Source organism: Macaca thibetana, chromosome 9, assembly GCF_024542745.1.
Source record: "Macaca thibetana thibetana isolate TM-01 chromosome 9, ASM2454274v1, whole genome shotgun sequence".
Classification (NCBI taxonomy): domain Eukaryota; kingdom Metazoa; phylum Chordata; class Mammalia; order Primates; family Cercopithecidae; genus Macaca; species Macaca thibetana.
Window position 1 is genome coordinate 82,316,936 of NC_065586.1, and position 13,804 is coordinate 82,330,739.

Below are 13,804 nucleotides of genomic sequence, written 5' to 3' on the forward strand. Positions count from 1 at the left end.
TGATCTGATGTGTATTTCATCATCCACATAATTGTTACTGTACTGCTTGGTAATTAGCTGTGAATGATAAGTGGTTCATGTAAATGAGCATATTGCAACTATTACTAATATAGAAATCTTTTGTAAGACCTTAGAATTTACAAACTGTGTTCACATGCATTATCCCATTTAATTAATTTCACCTTTATCTTTTTTTTTTTCCTGCCAACTCCAGCATTTCAGGGATCAGCTAGAGGAAAAACAGCATGTGATCATATTACAGAGGGACTCGGAGATTCTCAGCATCCCTGAGGGATGTTTGTGGTTTAATAAATATTGAGGGAGATGTAAAACCTATGCCACCTGGAAAGCCCGGGCTCTACCATGACATTACTCTGTGACCTTGCACAACATTCTTAAGTACATAAACATGTACATACATGTACACAAATATATCTGTGTATTAAAGTTTCTGAATCAAAGTTTTCTCATTCGTAAAAAGGTGAGGACCAGCCTGCCACATGTCAAGAAAGATTAGACCTCATTATACTTCTTGTTTGTGTCCTTTACCAGTTGCTGCACAGACTGAATACAGTAGGCAGCTCTTATCCATGAGTTCCACACCCATGGATTCATCCAAATGCAAATCAAAACTATTCAGAAAAATGTTTTCATGAAATTCCAAAAAGCAAAACTTGAATTTGCCATGTGCCAAGTACTACAGTGAATCCATGAGAATGAAGTGGTATGTAGGCCTTTTATTTGGTATTATAAGTAATCTAGAGATGATTTAAGGTATACAGGGGGATGTGTCCAGGTTATATGCAAATATTATGCTATTTTGTTTAGAGAAATGGGCACCTGCAAATTTTGGTATCTGCACTGGGTCCTGGAACCAATCCCCCATGGACACCAAGAGACAACTCTATAAGGCTACATACTACCGAAGTCAGAATTAAGAAGCATTTGTCTTATTTCTTTTCCATCTCAGTCTTTAACCTATAGGAAAGAGAACACTTCTTTCTCATGCTGGAAGGTCCAAAGAAGTTACTCTGATTATTCCTGGTTCATCCCTTTGAGAAATGAGGACAGATAATGAGGTCTAATCTTTCTTGACATAGGGCAGGCTAGACTTTGTAGTAAAATTCATCCATAAAAGCAAAGTAAAATAAGATGGAATAGACTGAATAGAAGGGGAGAGAGGGAAAAGGAAGGGTAGAACCATGTCTTACTCTTTACTCATCTAGAAAAGGGAATAGATGTATTGAAGCCAGAATTCAGTAAGCTTGCCTCTCTCTTACAGGGTCAATCTGACACAGATTCTCAGGTTACGGCCCTTCTTCCCAAACATTATTTAGGTTTAGACTTTGCCCAAGACTCCACAAATTAAAATTTAATCCAGAATATCAGCTGAGGAAGAATGTTCTATATGACTCAAAAACAATCCCACATACACATACCCTACACTAACACACGCACACAGACACACACACACAATCACACACACTGCAACTTAATGGGAAGTGTGTTTGTCTCTTTCTTTATCAATCTGGAATAATGATATCAGCCCATGTCACAAGATTATGACAAAACTAAACTGAGATAATGAAACATTACAATTACCAACTGCTAAAGGAATGCTGTTAGATAATATTGCCCATAAATTAAATGTCACCATATGGCCTCCAGATTAGTTCCATAGTGAAAAACTTGGCAGTATGTCCTACCAAAGAGTGAGCTTTTACAGTGAGAATAAAATTGTGTACCCCACTATTTGAGGGCTAGAAATAGTCTATTTGTGAAGGTTCATTCATCAGCTATGAGTCTATAAGTAAGTTTAGGTATATGTTTATATAAACACTGAAATACACATACACATACACACACATCCATCTGAACACTCCCTATGTTTGTTTATATATGTCTCTATGTCATTGTAATTTTAATATGGTCCTTCACACATGTGCAGAACCAGCTGTTTCTATCATCCTTTCTCACCTACCCCTGCCTCATTTGACATGAAATGTTATACCTCATCTCAGAGTGCACATTAATCAGATTTACAGTCTTCATATAATGATCATTCCCACCCATTAGGACTTCTGGGTCACCCTGATAGTGAGTTGGCTGCCTCTCACTCTGGGGCTATTTGTCATAGTGCAGTTTTCCTTAGAAGATGCAGTTCTGCCGTAACTATTAACTCTAACACTATTGTAAAAGAATGTTGAGTGAGAGTTTTGTAGTTTTCATTTTCCAGCTATTTTTCTATTCCATCATAGATGCCAATGAATGACCATATTCTAGGAAAGATAAGGGAATACCTAGAGCTTGGTCATGAGCACAGGGGAATGGGTCCACTCAGGTTGTTACAAAGAGACCTAAAAGATATCAGGAAGGGCTGGGAGTAGTGGCTCACACCTGCAATCCCAGCACTTTTGGAGGCTGAGGTGGGTGGATCGCCTGAGGTCAGGAGATGGAGACCAGCCTGAGCAACATGGAGAAACCCCATCTCTACTAAAAATACAAAATTAGTCAGGCGTGGTGGCGCATGCCTGTAATTACAGCTACTCGGGAGGCTGAGCAGGAAAATCACTTGAACCCGGGAGGCGGAGGTTGCGGTGAGCCGAGATCATGCCATTGCACTCCAGTCTGGGAAACAAGAGTGAAACACCATCTCAAAAAAAAAAAAAAAAAAAAAAAAAAAAAAAAAAAAAAAAGATATCAGAAAGAAGGCCTACGTGACCCTCCCCCCAGGCCCTCCTTTCCATAGTATGTTTACTTTTCAGAAGAACCTCTGATGAAATCCAAGTGTTTTGCGACAGGCAGATGATCATCTTCTCCTTGTCTAATGACATGGAAATCAGAACAAGACAACACAGATGGTGAAATAAAAAGATAAAGCAAATTTGGTTGGTTGAACCTACATTTTGCAATGCTACAAATTTATGAACACTTTTGGTCAAGCAGCCATTCATTGTGATTCATGGAGATCTAAGGTACCGGCGCTCAAATTCCAAACTTCTGTCTTTCCCAAAGTGGGCCAGTGAATACTTCTTCACCTGTTATACACAAATGTCAAGCAACTGCCAATGTTCTCCAGGGACAAGTTAGTTAGTAATATGAGACACTGAATGAAAGAAACAGTTACACTGAACTGTTCCATGTAGCTGAACACACCATCTAAGTGCTAACAGGCATGCTGAGGAAGTGACCTTATTCAGCAAATATTTTTTGAGAACTCATGACACTGAAGGATACAAAGATGGGTATGAGACAAATTCTGGTTTCCAGAAGCTTACAGTTGAGCACAGACAATCAAACTTGCACATAAATAATCACAAACCAAGGCAGTATGTAATAAACACCCTCAAGAGAGATACAAAATGGTTAAGAGCTAAAAAGAGGGAGGATCTTTTTACTGTTCAAGTATTTTAAGAAAGATTTCATGGAGGAGGTGCCTTTTGAACTTGACCCAGAGAAATGCTTACTATGTGAAAAGTGCTGTACACACTCCTCATTCCCTTTTTCCGCACCCATAATGACCTTTTCTCAGATGCACACTCTGCTTCTTCTGGTCCGAGATCTGCACAGGCTGGAAACAGCCTTCTTGTCTCAACCTAACCTAACACCTATACCTCAGGGAAGCCATTTGTGACTCAAAAATGAAACCCGATCACCCTGCTAGCATAGCAGTTTGCACCTGTCTTTCCCAGCACCAACCATAATGTGCAATTTTGCATTCATTTGGGTGACCTTTTAATATTAAGAACTGCCTACCCACCTGGACAGCAAGTTCCATAAGGAGGGCACCTTGTCTCATTTGTTCAATGCTATATACTTACAACTAGCCGCAAGCACCCATAGAAGGCACTCAGTAACATTGGCCATATGTTTAAGTGACTGACATGAGAAAAAAGTATACAGTTAAGAAACACTGAAGGCTAAACAGGAAATAGTTACATAGTAGCCAAAAAATAAAAATATAGGTATAGTGAAAAGTCAGCCAAGTATAAGAGGCCACACTATCGAATGTGAATTTTTACTTATCCTTCCATGAACTCTTCCTGAATCTCACCAGCCAGGACACATTCCTGCTTCTAAGTACTTTCTGCATTTTCTATGGAATGATTTCTGTTAACCTTGTTCTTCATTAAACTGTGTGAGGACAGAAAAATTTCTTATTCATGTTTATACCCTCCATAGCCCAGAGCACAATGTTCATAATAGGTTCTTTTTACAAGCATAATTTTGTTATATAGATATATCGTGTAGTGGTGAAGTCTGGCCTTTTAGAGGTTCATAATAGGTTCTTTTTACAAGCATAATTTTGTTATATAGATATATCGTGTAGTGGTGAAGTCTGGCCTTTTAGAGTATCCATCACCTGAATAATGTACATTATACCCATTAGGTAATTTCTCAACATCCATTCCACATTCTACTCCCTCACCTTTCAGTTTCCAATGCCTATCATTCTACACTCTATGTCCATGTGTACACATTATTTATTTCTCACTAATAAGTGAGAACACACAGTACTTTTCTGTTTCTGAGTTGTTTCCCTTAAGACAATGACCTCCGGTTCCATTCATGTAGTAGAAAAAGACATGATTTCATTCTTTTCTATGACTGAGTAGTACTCCACTGTACACATGTATAGCACATTTTCTTTATTCAATCATCTGTTGATAGACAGTTAGGTTGATTCCATATTTTTACTATTATGAATACTGTTGCAATAAACATACAAATGCAGGTATCTTCTTGATATAACAATTTTTTTTTTTCCTTTGGGTAGATACTCAGTAGTGGGATTGCTGGGTTGAATGGTAGTTCTATTTGTAGTTATTTGAGAAATCTCAATACTGTTTTCCAAAGAGGTTGTACTAACTTATATTCTCACCAATTGTGTATGAGTGTTCCATTTTCTCTGCATCCTCATCAACATCTGTTATTTTTTGTATTTTTACTAATAGCTATCCTGACTGGTATAAGATGCTAACTCATTGTGGTTTTAATTTGCCCTTTTCTGATGATTAGTGATAAGCATTTTTCATATGCTTGCTGGCCATTTGTATATCTCCTTTTGAAAAATACATATTCATGTCCTTTGCCCACTTTTTAATGGGATTTTTTTTTGTTGTTGCTGTCATTTGGTTGTAGGAGTTCCTTGTAAATTCCAGATATTAGTATTCTGTTGGATGAATAGTTTGCAAGTATTTTCTCCCATTCTGTAGGCTCTCTGTTCATTCTGTTGATTATGTAATCCAATAGGAGTTTATAAAAGACACTGGGATTTGAAAGATATTTGTGTTGGTTACTAAGATATTGCCTCTTAGCTCTAAACCCATCCTTCTGTTCTTTGTTTTCTGATGCAGATCCCATGGTTCAGCAAACTACATTTGCTGCACTTGAACAACTGGAAGACTGTTCACATCTGCCAGAAGAAACCCTGGGGAAGGCAAGAAAGCAAGAGGAGGGAGAAGGAACTTACCCCTTCCTGCTTGGCTGTCCTTTTTGATTGCATTACCCCAGGATTAGAACTTCACCTGGGCAGCAGCAGTTCGTCCCCCTTTCCAGCTTCCTGTACACTCCCAGAACCAGCCTCATCATACTCTCAGCACCAGCACCAGTTGATGGTGCCCCCTCCTCAAAGGTCTCAGCTCCTTGCCAAAGTCTGATAAAACCACCTCCTCAGAAGACTGGGTTCCAGCTCAGTGAGATCTCATCTGAGCTTGCAGGTCCTAAAACCCCACTTTTTCCCTTTAATTTACCCTAAATGTGCAATTGCTTCTTGCAGTTGACTCTGTGTTATTCTATTATTTTTCTAGCACCTCTCCTCAACCTGCTTGAACAATTTCTATATTAAATCACTTCTGATAAAATATCTCACATTATCTAGTTTCCTGGTCACATACCGATTACTGATTGTTAGGGACCAGTGAGAAGACTAATGTAATAGCCTTGCTATTACCTCGCTCAGGAAAAAGACAATACGCCCCTGAAATCACAAGATGAGAATAAGAATGAAAAGATATTAACAATAACATCAGCTAATGCTTACTGAGCAATAGGCCCACATGCTTTGTATGAAACATGTAATTTAATCATTGCAAAATCCCTATGATGTAGTTAGTATCAATAGGCCTACTACCATACAAGGAAATTGAAATATGAAGAAGTTAAATGGCTTGTGCAGGATCACTAGAGAGTAAATAGTGAAATAGGCAGAGACCTGTTCCTATCTAAGCAAAAAGCCAACACTTTAAGCATCTCTGTACTTACCCAGTTTCCCTGACACCACAACTACTCACAGAAATTACAAGTAATCTATACAAAGTAACATAACAAAGCAAAAATATAGTACAGGAGTATAAGGGAAAGGAATTCACTTTGACAAGTTCTGAGATGTAGCAAAGCTCCATGGGATAAGTTAGCACATAAATATTTAATATACCTTAGGTACTTGAATTCCCAGTTGTTAATTGTTTCATTTTCTTATTTGGATTTCAAATTACTTTTCTTTGATTTAAGAGGCAAATAAACTAAAATGTGGAGCTCAGTAGACATAATCTACATTTGTGTTTACTGAATGTCTGAATTTTGACAACTAAAAACCTAGTGAAACCAAGTGAGATTAAATAGACTTTCTTTCTCAGAGAATCTCTTCTTTCCTTGGGGCTATATTAATCTGCTCTTAATACACAGAAAAATTAAGTTCTTAAAATTATTTAGAGTACCTCAAAAGTATAGCATAAAACTTTATAAAACATGGACAGATATAAATAATATAGAACCTATTTCAGTCTCTGGTGGTTTATGTTCATCAGAGCCATTCCAAAAATTAACTGTCATAAAGTACATAGAATGCCTATTGCCTCTACTCAGGACAGCCTCTACTGTACATAAATAAAAGGTAAGTAAACATAGAGACCAGGAGTTCAAAAATAAACATGAACTTGAGGAAAATGCAAGATGCATGTGAAATATTGAAGCACCATTCTACTAGAAAAAAAGAACCCCACTTTTCACCACACTATCAGAAATAAGGAAAGGAGAGTCAATAAAATAGAGAGTTTAGTAGCAAATGCTCTCGAAAAGATCATCTTGGAGTCAAATCCTGGTGCCGCCACTGATTGCATTACCTTGGACAAGTTACTTAACCTCCACAGTCTTCTCAGCTTCTTTTTCTACAAAATTAAGCTAATAATACTTTCCTATGTTAAAAAGCTAAGCGCAGTATCTGGAACATGCTAAGCACTAGATAAATGTTAACTCTCATTTTACCTGGGAAACATGGAGTATAAAGGGATTGTGTGTATGCATGTACATAAATATATTTGTGTAGTAGTTATGCATTATATTAATATGATATATAAATATATTAACACTGTATACATTATCCATTGATAATCCATTGATAATACATCCAATGATAATGTATTATTGGTATAATACATTATCATTAAGTATCAAATTCTTACACAAATTGCAAGTTTGTTGATATTTCTCTAACTCAGGAAGGGAGTAACTGATACTCAGAATCCAGGAGAAACAGTCTGCTCCCCATTTTCACACTTCTGAAATGTGTAAGGCACAGGTGGAAGATGGTACTGCAGACAAAAGAATCCTTGAGTGGGAGCCAGAAGACTCCATGACTTCAAACAAATCCCTTTGACCTTTCTAAGTTGAAGTTTCTTCATTGGATAAATGGAGATATTCTCAACTTCCTTAGAGGAGTTTTGAGGGATTTAGTAAAATCACATAACTTTTGGCAATGTAAATAAATGAACTTTGCAAAATACTCTGTAAGCTCCTTTCATAACTTCTGCTAATATTGTCTTCAGTGGGATCAGTTGGTCATGAATCCTGCCTCCTCAGAGAAGAACGATGAGACTAAGTCTTCTTTACTAGATATTATATATGGAGAGCAAAGCACAAATTTCTTTCCTGGATGGCTGAATTAATCCAAACATTGAAAACACATACTCCGGAGTGAGAGAAAGCTGATTAGCATCTCTCACAGGAAAAGGCATTCAGAATGGACATGTTTCTTTTCTCTGCCTCCCCTTCAACATACACATATCAATTATGGAAACTCCCAGAACTACACAGGGGTACAACCAATATTGGGCAAAAGCCTGGCTTTATATGGAAATTTGAAGAGGGAAATATGCATATCAATTTCAAATAGGTGATTTTCAAGCCCAAATCCCACTCTTGAATTCTGATATGCAACTTGCCATTCTCTCCTATGAAACTAAAATTTCAAAAAGAAGCTCGAAATGTAAGTCAACTATGAAATTTGGGTACAAATGCCATATTCTCTCTGCAATATACTCTCTGAGCCTATCCAGTGTAATGGAATGAGAAGAAAGTAGACTTTGACTCAGACCAAACTTAATTTCAATCCAGGTTCTGTTACTGTGAGGCCCTAAATAAGTCACGAAGTCATCCTTGCTGTAGCATTGTCTTCAGTAAAATAATGATCATATAATGTCTACTTTCCAGAGCTATTCCAAGAATTAACCGTCATAAGGTACACATAATATTTGGTTTAGTGTCTATTGCATCTACTCAGGACTGCCTCCAAGAAGTGATGACCCGAGGCTTCCAATAGACAGAAATTGAACATATTCAACCTCTTATTCCTCTGTGATGTGTGATAGTTATTCTGACTACAAAAGCCCTCTATATCAGGAATGTGATATTAATTCACAATATATGTGCTTAGCAAGTCAAATTCTCTAGGAAGAAAAATGATATTTTTATCCAGAAAAACATAAAACAATGCAAAATGTTATACTTTCACACAGTCAAAACAATTGCTCCAGAAAGCTGGAGCAGAGAAAAAAGGAATGCTATTTTGGTGTTCACATGGTTATAAGGAAGATGCTGAAATCAGCACATTCTCCTGAGTGCATGGATCACTCAAGGTATAGCACATTCTGTTCATGCTGCCCTAAGGCTAATTGAAAGGCTTCTGCAAGGTAAACAGATCTTAGAAAGTTTTTTATTTGGGGGATTTTTCTGGAAAAAGTTATTTATTTACTTATTATTTGGAGAGAGGCACTCTTTCCAGTAAAGTAGTCTCTTGTAAATTAGCCCTTTAACAAATGCCTCTACCAGTCACCCCCAACAGCTTTTCTGTGCAGGAAGCCAACATAAAGGAAAGTTAGTAAGTCAAGCCACAAAAGTATACATATAATTCAAGGGCATTTCTGAAAATGTATAAAGCAGGATAGGAGGCCTATCCTTTAAGGTTACTGTTCTATTTCTAAAATGAAACTCTACTCTTGGAAGAACTAGGGTCTCATAGCTATTGCCTTAAAATTGAAGGGCTACCTTTCTAGAGGTGAGTGTTCCCATAAGATGCAAGCTCAGTCCTGTGATTCAATGCATCCCCAGACCTTCAGGGAGGCTCTGGAAAATAGGATCTGTCCAACTGACAAGTGACCAGTTGATCAAAGCTGCTGAATGCACCATGACAAAGTCTTCATTCTCTAGCAGCACATAGAAAGAATGGCCTTGCTGATTCTGGCCCTGGGTTGAAGCACTAGCTCTGATCTCTCTACCCCTTACAAGTAATATGATGTAAGGAAGTGACAAACTTCTGGTCCCCCATTTCTTCATCTGTAAGATATTTAAAGTGTCTCTGGATCTTATCAGAAAGTCCAATCCCTCGTATATGATTAAAATAGATTTACATCATCCTTTGATATTCAACCTAATTATTATATCAGTTGTTCACATGTTTTTTTCCTTAGAGATATTTGATTCTACGTAATGTTTTCAAATTAATTTTTTAATATTACATCACTATATGATATTTACTATATCAAGGTTTCCTTTTGCTCTATATGTATCTTTTCTAACTTATTTTTCAAGTGTTTACACTGATTTATTTTTATTAGTACATTCCTCTTAAGGTTTTTCTTCCAAAGAAAATTCCGATTTGGACCACTGAAACCTAATGATCATTTACAATGTCTTAAAATATTTTGGCTAGGCACGGTGGTTCATGCCTGTAATCCTGGCACTTTGGGAGGCCGAGGTGGGCAGATCACCTGATATCAGGAGTTCAAGAACAGCCCGGCCAACATGACAAAACCCCATCTCTACTAAAAATACCAAAATTAACTGGGCATGGTAGCAGGTGCCTGTAATCCCAGCTATTTGGGAGGCTGAGAAAGAATTGCTTGAACCTGGGGGGCAGAGGTTGCGGTGAGCTGAGATCACAGCACTGCACTCCAGCCTGGGCGACAGAGCAAGACTCTGTCTCAAATATGTATATATATAATATTTTGGATATAGTTTTATTTTAAAATTGAAAAATAGTTTGTGATATCTTAGAGAGAATTAAATACTAAAGATATGTTTTATTTACTTTTTCTGTTAGAAAAATGCAATAACACTGGAGACAAAAATCAAATTTAATATTATTATCTTCTCCAGAAAGTAAGAATGTATTTATACTTTCACTGTTTATATTAAAAAGCAAATAAGATCCGCCATGACCGGTAAGATGAGAATTTTTAAAGAAATTTAGAGCAAAGTTTTCTAGGTTAGCAGTAATTGCTAATCATTGAGTTGAAAGAGTAAAAGAGACTGATCAGTTTTCCATCAAGCGAGACCAGGGGCGTTTCTCACAAATAAGGCATGGTTTTGGCAGACGTCACTGACCATTCACACAGGAGGGACATCTTAAACTAAATAGGCCTGTTTGATCTTCTACTTGGTGACTCATCTCATAGCCATTGATTGCTGTGAAGACTAGCAGTAAACATTTAACTCTTAGAAAATCTTGAATTAAATAAAGCGATAGTGCCATGTAAAAGATATTGTATTATTCATATTAAAAAAATTAAAGTGAACATTGCACGGAAACTTGGGAAGTCTTTGAGAGAAAAGAATAGAGGAAGATGTATCTTCCTAAAGTTTTAATGTTGGACAGAAAATGGCATTTTGTTAATATCTTACATTTATGTCCCTTGTGGAATAGCTTTCTCTGGGTATATTCTTGACTGCCCCACATTCGCAAACAAACCAATCTTAACCAGGTTTCAAACCAATCTTAACCCGGTTGAAATACCATCCATTCCCTGGGGCTTACTTTATTCCCTTCTTTCCCTGGATGGAATTAATCCCTCTATCCTATAAAGGGCCAAAATACTTTTGCAAGAAGCTCCACCACACAGGCTGTGTGACCTTGGGTGAAATACTTAACTTCTCTGAACTTCAACTGTAAAATAGAGTTTCAAGTTTCCTATTTTTAAAAGGAGGGTAATAATAGTACCTTTTTATAGACTTATTATAGTGATTAAATGAGGTCATATTTACAGCAGATGTTCCATATTTCCTGCTTGGAAGACAGCCTGTCTATTGTGAGTGCTGGATAAGTGTTTGTTAAGTAATGAAATAAAGTACATCTCAAATGTGACTCACTGTCTTTATCCTCTCTTGTAGCCTGGAAGCTTTTCCCAGTTAAAGACAATATCTTCAAACCCCCGTATTTGGTAAGCTTTTCCTGGTTTTGGTAGCAGTTATAAATATCTGCTCATTAAAAAAAAAAGTGAACTCCAGGTTTTGCTACCAATTAGTCATTTTAAAAGATTGGCCTGAAAGAACCAACACTGAAGATATTCCTATTTTTTCATACTTTCTTAGGCTATCATTAGGCCTCAATTACATCATCAGTGCTTATGACACACCATAGGCACTTAATAAACAGGTGCCAAGTGAATAAGATCTAGTGAGCAAATAACTCTTCATCTCAAATTACTAAAATGACTAATATTTTACAGGGAATAATTCTGTTCCTACATTATCGCATTTACTAAAAATGTGTGTCAAGGAGATGTTATATACAATTTGAATAAAAGTTTTTAAATGTCTCTGGAAGGCATGTTTACCATAAGGCCCTACATTAATGTATGTACCAGTTAATCAACAAGTGTCAATTAAACCTCTAGTAGTGCTCCTCCCTGTGCTAATGGCAGAGTGTATTTCAAAAGAAGTATAAGATACATCCTCAGTGGATTTACAGACTAGATGAAACAGGATATAGCTAACACTGTGGTTCCAAACCATTTGATCAGCACTCTGAGTAAAGTAACTTGAGAGAGGTCAGAGCACCAGGAACTGGACTAGAGGCTGATGGATGGGAAGAATTCACATGGATGACACATGAGAAGAGAAGGCAGGGACACATTCATCCTGATACCTCACTGCTCATACTGCTTTGCTCATACTCATCACACTAAGCTGAACTGGACTCCTCTGACTGCAAAACCATAGCCAAGAAGCCAAACCTGCAATGTCCGGTGGCAGCGGGGGAGTCTCAGGAGACAAGATCAATTAGAACAGGGCTTCTTAAGGGAAAGTGGTCCCCACACTGGTAATTCAGCTCGCATGCCCACAGACTGACTGGGCCAGCTTGCCTTCCATTGTCTGCCAACCCTCGCCTGGCTCTCCTGACTGCACCCTGACCTATTCCCAATCCTTTGGTCTTTTTTTGGATAGATTACTATGGATTTCTGTTGCTCCATTTGACTTAAACATTAGTTTCCAAATAAAATATAAGCCAATTCTCTGCACATTTTGAAGTGGCTCACTCAAGGCTGCAATGTTTAAAAATTGATATTTCTCAGAGGGTTTTGTGTATTTCCCCCCTGCTACTTCAGAAATAATTAGGTGAGTTTATTAAACAGGTCTAAAAGAAGGTACCTTTCTTTTAGGCATTTTTTTCCCCTCTCATTCCCCAAACATTTCATTACTATTTTATCCCTTCTGAGCCTAGACAGAAACTTGGCCTCCTTTGACTCCCAAACATACTAAGTTATTAAAAATACCTTTCAGCCAATATTAAGGAAGGGTCAGTGAAATGAACTCAACATGGGGCTTAAGCAGAGCACAATGATTTCTTTGACTTAGTGTAGGAAATGAATGACGATGATTTTGGACGGCCAGTTTCTTTCACTAATCTGTTGCTGAACTCTATCAGACATGAATGTTTCTTCTTGTCAGATTTCCTAATATTTCTCCATTGTGCTGTCACCAAGGCATGAGAGTTAGCTGGCATGACAAGAGCTTATCTCACTCAAAAAAAGTCAACATTCCACAGAAAGTTATGGGACCTTCAGTTAGTATTAAGAGGAAAGTGAAGTTAGAAGCTTAACACTCACAAGGTTTATACAGGAAAAGAAAGGCATACACACTATTTTCAGGCTGCTGCTAATTGAGTCTTATTTGGATTGGAGCCTTCTGAAAGGAATCAACACATCAGGAATGGGTAAGCTAACAGGGGGGAGACAGCTGCTGAATATAATTCTGGAGACAGCAGCCCTGCTGCTTAGATCTTGGATAACACAGAGGTTCAGTATGTAATTGACTATGGAACAAGAAGAACATTGTTTTGTAAAAGAAGGTACCTTTGCTGGGGTCCACAGAAACAGTTATGGTTCTTACCTCTAAGAGAGAACTGTGTTCAACTGTGACTTTTAGATTTACCTTGCCAAATCTGTATTTGTCTCAAAAGTCAACCACACTCTAGAGTAAAGCAAAATTCATCAGTAAGGCTAAAATTTTGCAGAGAGAAATAAGAAAGGTGTGTAATATTTAAATAAGAACTCAGCATCCCAACAAAGATCTTCTTAATCAGAACAAAAGAGAATAAATCATTAAATACAGTAATCCACTGAGATTCACCTGAAGGTATGGCACACAACTTTCATAAATCCCAAATTTATGATACCACTATAATATACTATTACTACACAAGAAGTAGATGTGAATAACTCACAAAGATTACTGTGTATGACACAGA

At 37.4% G+C, this 13,804-nt stretch overlaps 1 protein-coding gene across 2 annotated transcripts in view; it reads right to left on the bottom strand.

Moving 5' to 3' along the window:
- The window catches only part of PRKG1 (protein kinase cGMP-dependent 1), a 1,349,224-nt gene that overhangs the window by 1,003,459 nt on the left and 331,961 nt on the right, over positions 1–13,804 (bottom strand). The gene's annotated exons all lie outside the window — the stretch shown is intronic.